The following is a 17,698-nucleotide window of genomic DNA, read 5'->3' on the forward strand; positions in this document are numbered from 1 at the left end:
TAATTAAGTTCATTTCAGCCCTCTGATTTGAGAAGCCTTATCAGGAATACTTAACCTGTGCAAATAATATGTAGAGCCAGAGAGTATTTCCTTGGAATGTTAATTGAACTTCACACATGATTTCAGAGCCATCAAAAACAGTCAGGCCACCAATAAGTCCTCAGAGAAGAGAACAAATTTTCCAAAAAGGGAAGAGAGAGAAACTAGAATTGAACCCTTGGGAGCTAGTTTTTTCACAACTGGACAATTCAAATTTAAGAAGTTAGCACTGATCTAGAGCCAGGATCTAGCATCTGGAAGGTGATCTTAGGGATCAGTTTGGGACCCAGACACAGCTATTACACACAGGCTAAAAGGACTGGGTTTCCTATCCCTCCTGTGTCCTGCTTAGATCTCATTATGCTCAGTTCCTTGGAGGTGTGTGTACATAGAAATCAACAATGACCAATTCATGTTGATCTGAGATAGGCAGGACATAGAAATCATCATAAAATAAGAATCTTTAAGAACAACAATGACAACTACTAAATTTATGTAGCACTTTTAAGTTTGCAATGCATTTTACATATATAAAGAACTCATATTGATGTGGCATTATCTAGTTCTTCTGACTCCAGTATATATTAACCATGTGATCCAGTTCAAGTCATTTCACTCTTATTAAAATGGGGATAATAATTAAATGACTAGTTCCTGTAACAACTATGAAAAAAATCATTCCTCAGCACCTTTGGAGGGCTATAGAAATGAGATATAATAGTAAATTGTAAATTATCTCATTTGATCCTCACAGCAACTGTTCTGTTAGGTTAATATTCGTATTATTGTTTTCACTTTAAAATTGAGGAAATTGAGATACAGAGAGGGCTCAGTCTCAGATATAATTTATGTTATAAAATCATAAGAAGTTGGAAGGGACATGAGGGACTATTTATCTCAACTCCCTTTACCAGAAAGAATGTGATTTGCTCAATTTTCATAAGGTAGACAACTATTAAATAACAGAGTCAGAATTTGAGTATTTTAACTCCGAATTACACATATTGTATATAGGTGGTACAGTGAAAAGAGTCCCAGCTCTGGAGTTAGGAGGACCTGAGTTGAAATCTAGTTTCAGACACTTCTTAGTTGTGAAACCCTGAGCAAGTCACTTCGCCATATTTGCCTCAGTTTCCTGAGCTGGAAAAGGAAATAACAGTCTTTTCCCTACTTTAAGCCCTCCCTCTTCCTAATCTCCCTATTACTCTGGAGAGCAGCATTATCTACCTATTCCCTCAGCCTCTAATCTAAGTATTATATTTAATTCCTCACTGTCTCTCACAGACCAGATCTGTCTTGTTGATTTTACCTTCACATCTTTCCTATGTACCCCTTTCTCTGCTCTGATACAAATTTGGTTCAGGCTCTTATTGTAATGCTGGAGAAACTGAGGCAAGACAGAGTTTGACTTTTAATATTTTATTAGTAGAGAATTTGGGCTAGTGACCAAACGAGAATCATGTCCAAAAGATATACAACCCCTAGTAGGCTGAATGGGACTCTTGTCTCAAAGCAGCCAGTACTGAGCAACTAATCCCAGAGACTTTTATAGGGCTCTAGCTATCAGAGAAACAAAGGCAACATGGGGGAGAATACAAGATAAGCCATTTAGTCCTGACAGCTTGGGGATCAAGAAAGTCAGGAGCAGGAGACAGAGAGTCTAGGGTAGGAGATAGTGATCAATACCCAGGCATTTGAGGTGACTCACCTGGAGTTTTATGACTTACTAGAATGTGAGAATGACCAGAGCTTAATGGGGTAAGGAAAGGGGGGAGGGGAGTGGCCCTAACAATTTTATTCAGGGCATAGCATAATAATTCAGGGAAACCGAGGCATTGCATTATCACCTCATACCTGAACTATTTGCTATGGTTCATTTCCCTGTCTCAACGCTCTCCACATTTGTATCCATCTTATGTTCAACTGTTAGATCAATCTTCTTAAAGCACATGCCTGTGCATTTACCCCCATTTAAATTCAAAGCCCTTTGTAACCCATCTTCTTCCTACTTGTCAATCTTCATATAGTTTATTGTCCTCCATGTTCTCTGCAATCCAGTGATGCTGAGTTTTTTTGTTATTCTTTTCACAAGACATCCCATCCCTGATTCTGGACATTTTCTGTGATGACTGCGTATTTAAAATCAGCCAGAGTCAGGAATTCAGGTTAAGGGAAAAAATTTCAATCTTTATTGAAGTAAAGAGATGAAGAAGGATTGCGATAACAATATGGGCAGACAGGAAGCCAGCTAGCAGAGGGGGATTGGAGGTAAAGGGCGGTCACGATAGCAATGCGTGCAGCTGTGTCAAGATGCCAGCCAGCAATCTCTCCTTCTGCTTCCCTCTCCACTCCCACCAAAATCGTCATTTCCTATACAACACATCAGGACTTGCACAAAGAGTGGGCGGGGGCCATTCTTTCTCCAAGCATAGTCCAATTACTATTTAGCCTCATGTGCTTGGGACCTCAGTGCATTAACTCGAGCCTCAGCTCATTACAATTTTCTTTGGCTATCCTGCTATGCTTGGGATTCTCTTTATTCCTGGATTTCCTGAAGTCTTTTAAGTCTCAGATAAAATCCCATCTTTTCCCTTTAATAATAGTACTTTCTTTCTGTGATAAGCTCTAGTTTATCACGGCTATATCTTGTTTGTACATTTTTTCTTTGCTTGGGAATCAGAGATTCTTTTTTTGTCTTTCTCTGTATCCCGAAGTTTAGCACAGTTCCTGGCACATAATAGATGCTTAATAAATGCTTGATGACTTGACTTCTAACTCTGAAGGTTCTAATTCTGAGGTTTCTAATCATCTTATCTAGTTGCCAAATTTTAAAGTATGAGAATTCCTCTTTAATGCCAAAAATTTTCAGAGTCTTTCATCTGATAGTTATTGTCTATTAATATCTATTGAATGAGATAATATATGATGGTAGCAGAACAATGCCATCCCTGTCTTATCTTTACCTATAAGCCACACATTAGTAATCACTTATCTGGTCTCATTCCTCTCTTTGTATGTGAGAAAGAGGGAAAGAGTTGGGATCTGTATGTGTGATTTCATTAGCATTCACTCCTGTGGAGGGACTCTCTATTAATGAAGGTTGGCACCTTATCTTATAGTTTTAGAGTTGCCTAGAGAACTGAAAGTTTAAATTGCCAGGATATGTCAATCAATCAGTTAACATCATTAAAAAAATTTTAAGCACCTACTATGTGCCAGCCACTCTGCTGAGTATTGGGGAGAAAAAGAATAATAAGAATAAAAGAAAAAAAATAATCCTTGCTCTTAAAGAAATCACAATCCAATGGGGACAAAAATATTATCTCATTTGATCTTCACAACAACCCCAGACAAAGGGGCTATTATTACCCCCATTTTATAGTTAAGAAAATTAAGGCTAACAAAGTGAAATCACTTACACAAGGCCTCCCACTCAGCCCATTCTCCATATCCAGTATAGTCCTACCAGGTACTGTTTCCCAATGATCAGACTTTGTTCTTTAGAATCAGTATAGGTAACACAGCATGGATTATGCACCTACCAACTCTCTTCCCAATTATATATGCACATGGAATTTTTCTGCATTAAAGGATAAACATAGTGCAGCTCTTTGGCTCTTGCAAATGAAGCCAGTAGATTTATCAAGTACAAATTGTTTTGAGCAGAACTAGGTTGATCAAGGAGCAAAATGAGGATTAAAGCAGGATAAAGAAATTAGAAGGCTCCAGCTAATCTAGCAATCAGATAAACCTAAGAATCTTGGTTATGTGTTTCCCCCCCTTCAAAGTATGAATAAAAATCAAGTAAATGGTCCTTGGAATAATTAATAGCTCAGCAAAAATAAAACCAATTGAGCAGTTTGTTAGGGGAGGGAGAAGGAGGGGACTAATTCAGTGAATTGCAATGTAATAAAGAGAGCCACACCATTGTGGATGCTGGGAACCTCAAAAACTTATATATGTGCAATGGGGAAAACTGGAACCTTTCCCAGTAAGATCTGGAATGAAGCAAGGTTGCCCACTATCACCATTATTATTCAATATTGTATTAGAAACACTAGCCTCAGCAATAAGAGTCGAGAAAGAGATCAAAGGAATTAGAGTAGGCAATGAGGAAACCAAATTATCACTCTTTGCAGATGATATGATGGTATACCTAGAGAACTCCAGAGATTCTACTAAAAAGCTATTAGAAATAACTCATAACTTTAGCAAAGTTGCAGGATACAAAATAAATCCCCATAAATGCTCAGCATTTTTATATATCACCAACAAAATCCAACAGCAAGAGATAGAAATAGAAATTCCATTCAAAATAATTGTTGACAGCATAAAATATTTGGGAATCTATCTATCAAAGGAAAGTCAAGAATTATATGAGCAAAATTACAAAAAAATTTCCACACAGATAAAGTCAGATTTAAATAATTGGAAAAATATTAAGTGCTCTTGAATAGGTCGAGCGAATATAATAAAGATGGCAATACTCCCTAATCTATTTATTTAGCGCTATACCAATCAGACTCCCAAGAAAATATTTTAACAATCTAGAAAAAATAACAACAAAATTCATATGGAAGAACAAAAGGTCGAGAATCTCAAGGGAATTAATGAAAAAAAAAAAATCAAATGAAAGTGACCTAGCTGTACCTGATCTAAAACTATATTATAAAGCAGCAGTCACCAAAACCATTTGGTATCGGCTAAGAAATAGATTAGTTGATCAGTGAAATAGGATAGGTTCACAAGACAAAATAGTCGACTATAGCAATCTAGTGTTTGACAAACCCAAAGATCCTAACTTTTGGGATAAGAATTTATTATTTGACAAAAACTGCTGGGATAACTGGAAATTAGTATGGCAGAAATTAAGCATGGACCCACACTTAACACTGTTTACCAAGATGAGATCAAAATGGGTCCATGATTTAGGCATAAAGAACAAGATTATAAATAAATTAGAGGAACATAGGATAGTTTATCTCTCAGACTTGTTGTTATGTGATTTTAGGAAAAAGTTCAGATCCACTCCTATAAATGACGCTCTCGGACTCAATCAAAGTGAAAGTAAAATTTAATTACACAATACACAGAATAGAATGCTTACAATAACAACTAATACAGCAAATAATACATAAAAGACAAAGAATAATGAGAATTATCATTAGGATAGCAGACAGAGAGAGAGAATACATCACCGATTGGGGGAGCTCCAACTCTAATTTACTTGCAGGGGCTGGGAAACACCGGTAATTCAGCCTTTGAGTCCCCAACAGGAAAATCCTAGGCAGATCATCATCTCCATAGGTGAGATTTCAAATAGAGAATGCTTCACCCACCATTTATAGGAATCAGGACAAAGAAGGCTTTGAGCCAAATAAAGACATCATATAAGACAGGAAGTACTGACAAGGTAGTTAGAGTCAAGTGTTGCATCGACAAGGGGCCAGTTCTTATCGACAGCAACTGTTCCAAGGAGTGGCGAGTTCCTGGAATCATGTATTTGGAGCTAAAACACATGTGGTACATTCTCAGCTTATAAGTCACATTCTCACGGGAGAAGGAGCTAAAACACCTGTTCTTATGAGTTAGGGAATGATCAAGTTCCCAAAGGAGAAGAAGCAAAAACATATGCTTTTATGGGTTAGGAAATGATCAAGTTCTCACAGAAGTACCTTGATTAGGTTCACATGGTTCACATGGGGATTAGGTTCACATGGGGAAAGTTATTCACATGGAGATTGGGTTCACATGGTTCAGATGGAGATTAGGTTCACATGGGGAAGGTCACATTCTTACAATGATTTGAAATGAACTTACTAATGATATGGAGAGTTCTTATTCACTTGTGAAGGAGGAAGAAATTTGTGACCAAAGATGAACTAGAGATCATTATTGATCACAAATAGAAAATTTTGATTACATCAAATTAAAAAGCCTTTGTACAAACAAAACTAATGCAAACAAAATTAGAAGGGAAGCAACAAAGTGGAAAAACATTTTCACAGTTAAAGGTTCTGATAAAGGCCTCATTTCCAAAACATGTAGAGAACTGACTCTAATTTATAAGAAATCAAGCCATTTTCCAATTGATAAATGGTCAAAGGATATGAACAGACAATTTTCAGATGATGAAATTGAAACTATTTCTAGCCATATGAAAAGATGCTCCAAGTCGTTATTAATCAGAGAAATGAAAATTAAGACAACTCTGAGATACCACTACATACCTGTCAGATTGGGTAAGATGACAGGAAAAAATAATGATAAATGTTGGAGGGGATGCAGGAAAACTGGGACACTGATGCATTGTTGGTGGAGTAGTGAACGAATCCAACCATTCTGGAGAGCAATCTGGAATTATGCCCAAAAAGTTATCAAATTGTGCATATTCTTTGATCCAGCAGTGCTCCTACTGGGCTTATATCCCAAAGAGATACTAAAGAAGGGAAAGGGGCCTGTATGTGCCAAAATGTTTGTGGTAGCCCTGTTTGTAGTGGCTAGAAACTGGAAAATTAATGGATGCTCATCAATTGGAAAATGGTTGGGTAAATTATGGTATATGAATGTCATGGAATATTATTGTTCTGTAAGAAATGACCAGCAGGATGAATACAGAGAGGCTTGGAGAGACCTACATGAACTGATGCTAAGTGAAATGAGCAGAACTAGGAGATCATTATTTACTTCAACAACGATACTGTGTGAGGATGTATTCTGATGGAAGTGGATTTATTTGACAAAGAGAACATCTAACTCAGTTTCAATTGATCAATGATGGACAGAAGCAGCTACACCCAAAGAAAGAACACTGGGAAATGAATGTAAACTGTTTGCATTTTGGTTTTTCTTCCCGGGTTATTTTTACCTTCTGAATCCAATTCTTCCTGTGCAACAAGAGAACTGTTTGGTTCTGCACACATATATTGTATCTAGGATATACTGTGGCATATTTGAGGACTGCTCGCCATCTGGGGGAGGGGGTGGAGGGAGGGAGGGGAAAGTCGAACAGAAGTGAGTGTAAGGGATAATGTAAAAAATTACCCAGGCATGGGCTCTGTCAATAAAAAGTTATTAAAAAAAAAAAAAAAGCTTATATATGAAAGAGGCAATCATGTGGTAAATGGATAAAGCTCTAGAGTCAGGAAGACCTGAATTCAAATTTGGCCTCAGAATTTACTAGCCGTGTGATACTGGGGAAGTCATCTAATGTTTATTTGTATTTTAAAAAGGGGGGAAAGCCTAAATGAAAGACTTTCAAATCTCTTTTTCTTTTCCTAACCTCTCCCTATCTCAGCCATCCTTGATTTCCAGATGCCTTCTTGCACATCCCATATTTCCCTATCCCCTGTTAATCAATATGTCTAAAACAAAAATCATCATCTTCCATAGTCCCTGGCACTTACTTTAGTTTAGGCCCAAACCTGTAATTTCATCAGGATGAGGAATGCCTCTCTGAGGAAATTCCCTCTACCAAAACCATCTACAGCTGCTCTGCAATTTATTTGAAAGAATTCCCAGGGGACAGAGAATAGGAAAATAGGAAGCCCATGGTCACAGCAAGTGTCAAAAAGAGGATTTGAAATCAGATCTCTGGAATTCCTGTCTGAATCTCTAACCCTTCCTAAATGAAAGGGGAAGAAGAAAGGGGTAAAGAGAGAAAGAAGCAGGAGAAGGTGAGAGGAGAAGATGAAGAGGAAAGGAGGGATCAATGTGATCTAGGTTTCAGGGGTTCACAAGCTTCCTGACTCTAAACAAGGATTACTTGTTTCTGCTCCCAATTTGGACTCTGGGAGTCTCCATACCCCATCAGTCTGTTTTCTAGTTACTGTGTCATCTGGGTTCAATTTACTCATCAGTAAATTGGGCATATGTGCTATCAATTTTTTGTAAACTGCTTGTGACATCTGGTATTTTAAAGTGATTGTTAACACCATGACAGAAGCTCTAGGTTTCATGTTACTCTTCTCCAACAGAGTTATCAGATATTCTCATGTGTGGGTATATATATATAGTTATTTTTATATAAATACATATAATATACATATATGTAAATATACATACATGCATATGTATAACACATATATATTATATGTATATATGTATACACACAAATATGTTAAAAGTATCTCTGTCTATATCGAACACACATACACACACATACATACCAAGGCACTTAACCCCAGTTCCAAAGCTAAGTGGGCAGAGTGTCTGAAGTCTGGTTATAGAAATGAATCCAATGCACTCAGATCACAGCTGTTCCTTTTTGACCTGGGAATGCATAAACAGGATAGGTTCCCATAGAAACTTACATACACATATATAATATACAATAACTTGTATATTATATATGTGGGGGGAGAGAGAGACAGAGAGACAGACACACAGAGAGAGACAGAGAGAGAGAGAGAGACAGAGAGACAGAGACAGACAGACAGACAGAGACAGAGAGAGAGAGATAGAGACAGGACAGAGACAGAGAGAGAGACAGAGTGAGAGACAGAGAAAGAGAGAGACAGAGAAAGAGAGAGAGACAGAGACAGAGAGAGACAGAAAGAGAGAGACAGACAGACAGAGAGAGACAGAGAGACAGAGACAGAGAGGGAAGGGAGGGAAGGAGGAGAGAGAGAGGAAGAAAGAAAAAGGGAGAGAGAAAGAGAGAGAGAGAGAGAGACAGAGACAGAGACAGAGAGAGACAGAGACAGAGAGACAGAGAAAGAGGGGGGAGGGAGGGAAGGAGGAGAGAGAGAGAGAGAGAGAGAGACAGAGAAAGAGAGAGACAGAGAGAGAGAGAGAGAGAGAGAGAGAGAGAGAGAGAGAGAGAATATTGTGGTTAGGTGACTTGCCCAGGGTCATACAGCTAGTGTCTGAGGTTGGATTTGAATTCAGGTCCTTTTGAATCTAGGAGGATTCTAGGAGAGATAGATTCTCTATCTACTCTACCACCTAACTGCCCCAGAAACTACTTATATTGAACTTTAAGTATAATGCTTTTCCTCCCATACAAGTTCTCAGAATCCCCTGAAATCTATCCAGGCCAGGTTAAGACCTTTTGATATAAGGTACCCTGGGCTTTGGTGGAAAGATTTTGATTCCCTCTAAGAAGGGTCTAATTCTTCAGACAGGAAACTGGATCTGATTAATGCTATTAATATTCTTTTCAACTTAGCACTTGTGATTATCTTGCTTTGTAAGTTTCTGTTCTCTTTGTGTGTGTGTGTGTGTATGTGTGTGTGTGTGTGTGTGTGTTTTGTCTGTCCCTCTGCCCCCTTTTCCCCATCAGAATGGGAGCTTCCTAAGGGCAGGATCTATACTTCCCCCTTCTGAATGAGAATAGTAGGAAGTCTGTGGAGCTCACTGTCTCCTGCAATGCCAACTGACCTTCAGTGTCTGGGGCAAAGCCCTGCTTTGTAAATTGGCACTTGAAGGCTGATGAGTCTCCTCACATGCCATTTCCTGACAGTCTAATTGCTACTGTGCTATGTTTTATGTATTTTAATTAGTACTTTAAAATTTGCACTTGTATCCTGAAGTGCTCAAGCAAAAGAACCCTCTTTAGAAATTGGAATAAATAAATAAATACATACACCGTACAAGACAGGTCAACCATCTTGGGACAATTCACTTAAACTCGAGTCATTCACATAACGACAACCAATTTGCCACTGGGGGTCCTTGATGGTCTTGCTGGCCCAGTGTCTGTAATTAATACAGTCATTCCCCCCGTTACCCACCCTGTGTACAATGGATTTATTCTATCCTTTATTTCTCCATAGTAAACCACTTTCATCTACGAGTTTTCTGGTCTCTGCAACTCTATGTTGATGTGGTCATATACTAAATACAGTGACTCTTATCTATCACTCATATACTGGTATTTTTATTATTATTATCCCCATTATATTTGTGTGTGATTTCTCTTCAGTGGCCATCCATGTTTCCAATGCTTCCTGAGGGAAAAAGCTAGGCATTTCATAGCTGGACTAAGGAGGGAAAAAGCCCCACTTCATATTCTCACTGTTTCCCAGCTGAACTCTCTGCAGTGTGGATTCATTCAACTGAAACTACTTTCTCCAAAGTTACCAATGATCTCTTCACTGGTGCATCTGATGGCCTTTGCTCAATTCTCATTCTTTTAAATGTTTCAGTCGCCTTTGACACTGTTCATCACCCTCTTTTCTTTCCTCTCTAGTTTCATGACTTGCTTCTCTGGCTACCTGCCTCAGCACTACTCAGTTTTCTCTGCTGATTTGTCATCTATGTCATGGACATTAATTGGCAATTAAGACAATCAAGGACCTATGGTGATAAACCAAATGACCCTTGTTTGAGCCAATTGTCCCAAGGCTCAGTTCTGTTCCCTCTTTTCTTTTTATCTCTCTCTACTCTCTCCCTGGGTGACCTATTCAGCTTCCATGGTTCAATTACCATCTTTATGCAGATGGCTTATATCTACATATTTAGCACTAGTGTCTCTTATTTGTATTTCTTTCTCTAATCATAATAGGTGTCTAAACATGCTCCAGACAGAGAAATTTTTCCAGAGTGATTTGGAGCTTCTAGCCCCTTCATTTGGTGCTTACTGAATTTTAGGATGAGCCCCCCAACTTCACCCCACCCCCAGTCAGCTACTATAACAATTCTTGGCAAGTATGAACTCCAGGAGGAAAAGAAACCCAATCCTGTTGTAGTTTGCCAGAAGACATTTACCTTGAGGGAACCATTCAGGTAATTTTAATCATTTCTTTTGTATAAAGGAAGCAAATAGTCATCCCATGCCTATGTAAATTAAGCTCTTTTCTATTTCTCTTTGGGGAAACCTTAGACATACTAAGCTTCTGGGTCCAAATAAGCTGGAATGTTCATGCTCTCCCTCTAAAGAGGCCTCAAACGTTTTTATTCCCATCCCCATACACAAAAAGACAAGATTCAGACTTAAGGGAGTTTGGAAACTTTAAGAGGGAGGTCAAGTTCTACTTATGAAACTCTCCAGTTGTTCAAAATTCCATCCCTGAAACCCCATAGAAAATCACCTAAATCTTGGGTTTGCTTAGGGTCTCCTAAAAGAAAGTAGAAAGAAACTCAATGTACATTGTAGATAATACAACTTATTTCCTTCACACACAAACACATGTGTATATACATATATATATACATTTGTATATATATACATATATATACACACATATCACACATACATTTGCACATATAATATGTATAATGTTTATATATGCAAATATATATGAAAATTTCTGTGTATATAGATATATATTTATATATACACATTTATAATGTATATTTATATTAATGTATATATTTATAATGCTCATATATGCAGAAGTATATGGGGTGATCAGGGAGGACTAGAACTGGGATCTGAGAGCTTGCTGAGCCCTTTTCAAGAGTGTTCATGTTCCTTAGATGTCCCCCTTTCACCCAGCTATCAACTGTGGCTCCATGAAGTGGTTCATGTATCATGGGTAGCAGCCATTTGTTGATAAAACCAAGTGGAGGATAACTGGGAGGCCTAAAACCTGCTGGTGAGTTAGTGGGATGTCTACCCCAAATCTGTGAAGAGTCTCTCTAGTGGAATGGATGGATGAGAATAAATTGCTGAAATGGCTGATGAGTGTTTAGAGCTTGATTAGACATTGAAGTTGCCAGTGTCATTCACTGTATCCTAGGCCAAAACCAATCATTTTACTTTTGTCTTGCCACTAGACCCCACTGATTTTGGAAGAAAGAGTGAGGTTGATGATTTTGTGCCTCACTTAAATCTAATTCAACCAAAGTCAAGTTATTACCCCATAATGTCATTAGTCCTCTTTGAAAACAAAGGATAAACAATATATGTGTATACATGTATATATATATATATATATATATATATATATATATATATATACATATATGCATATGTACACACATATATGTATAATGTATTCTAGGTTATATAATATATATATTACATTTCATACATACACATATTGTCTGCCCCATTAGAATATAAACTGCCCTCCTAGAAGCTGTTTGACTTTTGTTTTTGTAACCCCAGTATTTAGTACAGTGTCTGGCACATAGTAAGCATTTAATAAAAAGCTATTGATTCACTGAACATGGGAAAATTTGGGCTCTGGTTCTGACTCCCATTGATTTACTACATAATCTTTGGCATTTCATTTCTCTCCCTCATTTTCTGAATTTTGAGTTGACTCATTGACAGGAGTCACATTAGAAATGACATTTGAGCACGTGATCATACTCTCTTCTGGTTTGTGACTGCACCTGTTCTGTGACCTCTCAGCTAGTCCCCGATGTGGTCAGCAGAAGCAAAGGTCCCCAGTGACTGGGGAAAGGTAGCAAGGAAGGACAAAAGAAGCAGATTCTGCTTTGCAGGAAATCTCAGTCCCCAGATATAGGCAGGATCCCCAGCCCCAGCGCCTATTTTCAAAGAAAAAATCTCTTGTGCATGAAATAGAAATCCAAATCCTTATGCCTTGCACTTTTGAAAAGAAAGTGACCCAAACTAATTTCCTAACAAATGTTCCATTTTAGAATCGTGGGATATGTACCTTGAAGAGACCCTACACATGACCATTTAGTGAAGCCCTCCATTTCACAGATGTAGAAATTGAGGCACAAAGAGGTAAATCACCCCCAAGATCACATGGATAATGAGAGACTTGAACACCAATTTTGTCTATTCCTAATCTAAGGGCTCTTTCCACTACAAAGGTCTTCCTTTTTTGTGATTATCATGTAATCGCAGTCATTGGAACCTAGCTGAGACTCAGAACATGAGTTCTCTGATGCATCTCTCCTTGTAAACCCAAATAGCTGTTAACCATGCTTAACAGAGAAAACACTGAATACTTTTTTTGGGGGGAAGGAGAGATGTGAGCTGGTTTTAGGGGAAAATAAGCTAGTCTTCCCTATCTTCATAGTTTCTCCTCTTGAAACAGCAGAGGTCCTTGAAAGCCTGGATTTATTAATCCTTTCACCCACAGGACAAAATTGTTTCCTCCAGGAAGCCCTCCTTGAATTTTCCACTTTTTCTTCAGTTTTTTACACTGAGACCCAAATAATTTACAATCTATTCCACAGAGCTGTACCCTTCATAGGATCATATGTTTAATGGTGGAATGAACCTTACAGATAAGCTAGTAACAATTTCATGGATTCCACTTGGCACTTTTGTGAATGATGTGGACCCTTTTTTAGAATAATGTTTTGAAATGAAGGAAATAAAACAAAGAATTACAATGGAAACCAATTATACAAAAATAGGGTTATCAAAATTTTAGACCTCACATTAAGAAAACAAGAAGTACTTCAACACTTCTTTTGATAGAGATCCTGAGGTCCAAAGAGGAAAGTTCTACAGGGAAGTCAGGTGCGTAAAGTGCTGGACTTGGCATCAGGAAGCTCTGTGTTCAAATTCTCAGTCACTCATTAGTTGTGTGATCATGGGCTAATAATTGAACCTTTGTCTACCTCAGTGTCCTTATAAAATTGGGCTAATAATAACATCTACCTTCCAAGATTGTTTGAGAATCAATTAAGATAATATTTATAAAACCATTTGCAAGCTTTAAGATATTATGTAAAAACTAATTTTTTTTTTGGTGGGGAGAGAGAGATAATTGGGGTTAAGTGATTTGCCCAGTTAGACACTTGTGTCTAAGACCAGCCTTGAACTCAGATCCTCCTCATTTCAGAGCTGGTGCTCTACCCACTGTACTTTCTAGCTGTCCTCTGCCTCTTTAAAAGCTATATGACCTTGAATAAGTCCTTTGCCTCTGTTTCAATTCCATCATTTATAAAATAAGAATTTAAATTAGACTCAATTCAACCGACCTTTGTTAAATACCTATTAGAGGTAAGCTATTCTGCTGGGGATACAAACATGATAAACAGCATAGTCCATGTGAAGGAGCTGGGAAGTGTGAATAATTATAATTATAATATATGTATATAATATATATGTAATTATAATAACACTATCTAACATTTACATAGAACTTAGTATAGGTCAAGATTTATGCAAGGCTTTTTAGAATTATATCATTTGACCCTCTCAATAACCCTGGGAGATAGATGCTATTATTATCCCCATTTTATAGATGAGAAAATTGAGATAGATACAGCTAGTGACTGAGATTTTTGTAATACCAGAGAAACTGAGGCAAGTCAAGATTGGTTTTTAATCTTTAATGTGGAGAATTTAAGCTAGCTGACCAAATGGCACTCTTGTCCAAAGTGTTCGGTGCAGATAAACCAAGGCAGACAGTAGGGTTTGCTTCTAGGGTTTGAAAACAGAATACATAACTTGAGTATATGATCTTACAAGGGAAATAAAGGCAGATAAGAAGGGCAAAGACACTGGGAGGACAGGCAGGCCATAATTCCAAGAAAGGATCATAACTTAATCCTGACAGGATAGGGGTCAACATAAGAAGGTTGAGGACAGGAGACACTGAGGCATGGGGCAATACTCAAAACGAGGGGGAATTATCCTAGCAAGAATCAAGATAATGTACATGGATGTTTATGACACAATGGTATATAAAGGGGTTTGGAGCTTGTAGGTTTTTCCTGGGCTCTTTCTTAAATTCAATTTTTCCAGTCTTAATTGCAAGGAAGGTGGGGGTGGCTATGGTTTATTATCCAAGACTCAACAATTTTTAATTCAGGGCTTCCTGACTCCAGGTCACTTCCACTCTCTTCATTAAGTTACCAAGTATGGTATTAGGTAAGTTGTAAAGGAATAATGGAGATTCTGACAAAGTGCTATTGAGGGTGAAGTGATCTCATCAAGCTTAAAATACTTTGATTCTAATTCCCGGAGAATGAATCCTGGCTCTGCAACTTACTATCATTTCCCCATGTGCCTCCTTTGTAAAATGAGGAGGTTGGGTTAGGTGATAAATAAGATTCTATCTAATTCTCAGTTCTGTGACCCAATGCATATTTCGTTAAATGATTAATTTCATTGGAGGTGGGAGGGAGAGCAAAAAAAGACCTTTGAGGGGAACAGCAATAGCACAGTGTTGCAGAGATGGAGTCCCCTCTGCTGGCAAAATGAACTGCAGATGCCCAATATGCTAGCTTTGGCCCAGCTAATTTATTCGGGAAGCTGCCATAATTAATTGATCGCCTGTTTGCATGTTTCCGAGCCAACCCCTCCTGAAAAACTGCTAGAGAGGTCACATGCCCATCTTTTAATGGAAAAGAGAGAGAGATGGGGGGGGTGGGGAAGAGAGGAGAGAGAGAGAGAGAGAGAGAGAGAGAGAGAGAGAGAGAGAGAGAGAGAGAGAGAGAGAGAGAGAGAGAGAGGAAGAGGAAGAGAGAGGGAGGAAGAGGGAGAGAGAGGGAGAGAGAGGGAGGAGAGAAGAGGGAGGAATAGGGGTAGGGAAGGACAGAGGCATGTAGGAAGGGACAGAGGAAAGGGAAAAAGGGAGGGCAGGAGAGAGGGTGAAAGAGAGAAGGGGGAAGAAAAGAGACAGAAATAGGGGAAAGAAAGGAGAGAAACAGAATTATGGGAAGAAACGAAGATTAGTAGGGAGATAGGGAAGAAGGAAGAGAGACAGGCACAGATGCAAACAGAAAGAGAAAAAAGAAGGAAAGGAAAAGAGAGAAGGGAGCAAAAGAACATAGATGAGAAAGAGGGAAGAAGGAAGATAGAAACAGATAAGGAGAAAGAAGGCTAAAGAAAGAGAAAGAGATTATGGGACAAAGAGAGAGGAACTAGAAGAGGAGAAGAGGGACAAGGAAGGGAGAGACAGATAGACAGAGGTAGAGCTATGATATCTACTGTAAAGCTCTGCCAGGCCAAGAGTTGGCTCTCTTTACCTTGGCAGAGAGAGCTATAATTAATCCAAGGTTCTCTCCTTTCATTAAGCCTTTACATTTATACTTGAATTAACTTTTCACATCCAGTTAAGGAGAGAGAGGGGCCTGCTTTCCTTCAATGTGACAAGTGTAGAAGAGGTTGTGGTTTCCGAGTTCAGAATTTCTATCAAGAAGACAATGGCTCCCCTGCAAGGGCTCTTTGGGGGAAAGTTTAAGGGGGGGGGTAGATATTGTATCCCTCCTCCACCCCCAGCTACCCGCAGCAATCTAGATCTAATCTCCATTTACATAAGAAAGGAGCTGTTACTATTCTAGAGCCCCCTGTCTCCTGTAAGCCTTAAAAGAGAGAAGCATCACACATTTTTTAGCAGTGGCAAACACAGTGCCTCCCCGCTGTCTCTTCCCTCTGCCCCCAGGGCTGCAGAAATGGAGTGAGACCCCCCCTCCCTTGCTTTCTGTTCTGCATTCTCCCAGGAGGCCCCATTTCTGTCACATAATGCTTAAAGGCTTGGCTGCCTGCCCCACCCCACCCCTCCATATTTTAAGAGCCACTTCCTTTGTGTTTTGGACTGCTGCGATCCCTCACCCTAATATTAGCCTTCTTAGAAGGTGTGTGTGTGTGTGTGTGTGTGTGTGTGTGTGTAAGTAAAGCAGATGGAATATTGGCTCTCCCTGGATCTCAAGGTCGGTCATTAAACAGCCAAATATTCCTTTGGCAGCTTTGCAGGATAAATGCTCCTTCCTGACTTACTTCATCCTGGGAGCAGGGCCCAAACTGGGGGCATGCTCCTTGAGATGCCAAGGATTAATGAGATGCCATGTGAGAATGCCCGCTCTCCTTCTGGACAGCCTTCTGATTCATACAGAATTAAAGACTTTCTAGGAACAGTTCAGCATCTTCTACCTTCAGACTCCCCATAGGGGAAAAAGGAGAGTCAACTCTTGGGCACCTCCAGGCACTTCTGCTTTCTAGGCATTTGAAAACCTTTCCCTTCCCTTGCTCTCTGTTTCCATAAAACTCACAAATTGGGTCATACATATAAGACATGTATTGTCTTTACAATATGTACATAGAATGTCTGACCATATGTGATGTGATCTGTGACGTGGGGTTTGGCACAAAAGTTGGGGTTCGATCATGCGAAGAATTCACAATGGCCATTCTCTTTGGCAAAAAGGTAGGCTCTTCCCCTAATGGACCAGGTTACAGACAAAAGGAAGAGATACAATAAACATCAGGAATGGTAAATATGAAATAGAGTTGGGAGAGCATATATCTAAGAGAGAATGGAAATCATAATTGCCAGTAAAAAGGGAGCACTTCATGAGGTTGGGGCATTAACTAGGGGGTTAAATCCTAACAGGGACTTAGCATCCTAAAAGAGTCAGTTAGCTAAAAAGAGAAGTGGGGTTGGGAAGCATAGTAGAGTTAGGGGAGATACCATCTGGCATGAAGAAAGGAAGGGGAAAGACACCATAAGGTAGCCCTGTGGTTGGCTATGGAATGGCTCACAAGTAGATTTTATAGGGAAAATTCCTTTTTTTTTTTTTTTTTCCTGAGGCAATTGGGGCTAAGTGACTTGCCTAGGGTCACACAGCTAAGAAGCCTTAAATGTCTAAGATCATATTTGAACTCAGATCCTCCTGACTTCAGGGCTTATGCTCTATCCACTGAGCTCCCTTATAGGAAAAAATTAACCTCAGGGACATGACTGGAATTTATACAGAGGGTGGGTCTCAGGAGTTTGACATAATTTGGATTTCAGACTGGACCACCTCCCCAAAGGCTGGAACCATGGAGCTAAAC

This window comes from Antechinus flavipes, chromosome 4 (genome assembly GCF_016432865.1).
Source record: "Antechinus flavipes isolate AdamAnt ecotype Samford, QLD, Australia chromosome 4, AdamAnt_v2, whole genome shotgun sequence".
In the NCBI taxonomy this organism is placed as follows: Eukaryota; Metazoa; Chordata; class Mammalia; order Dasyuromorphia; family Dasyuridae; genus Antechinus; species Antechinus flavipes.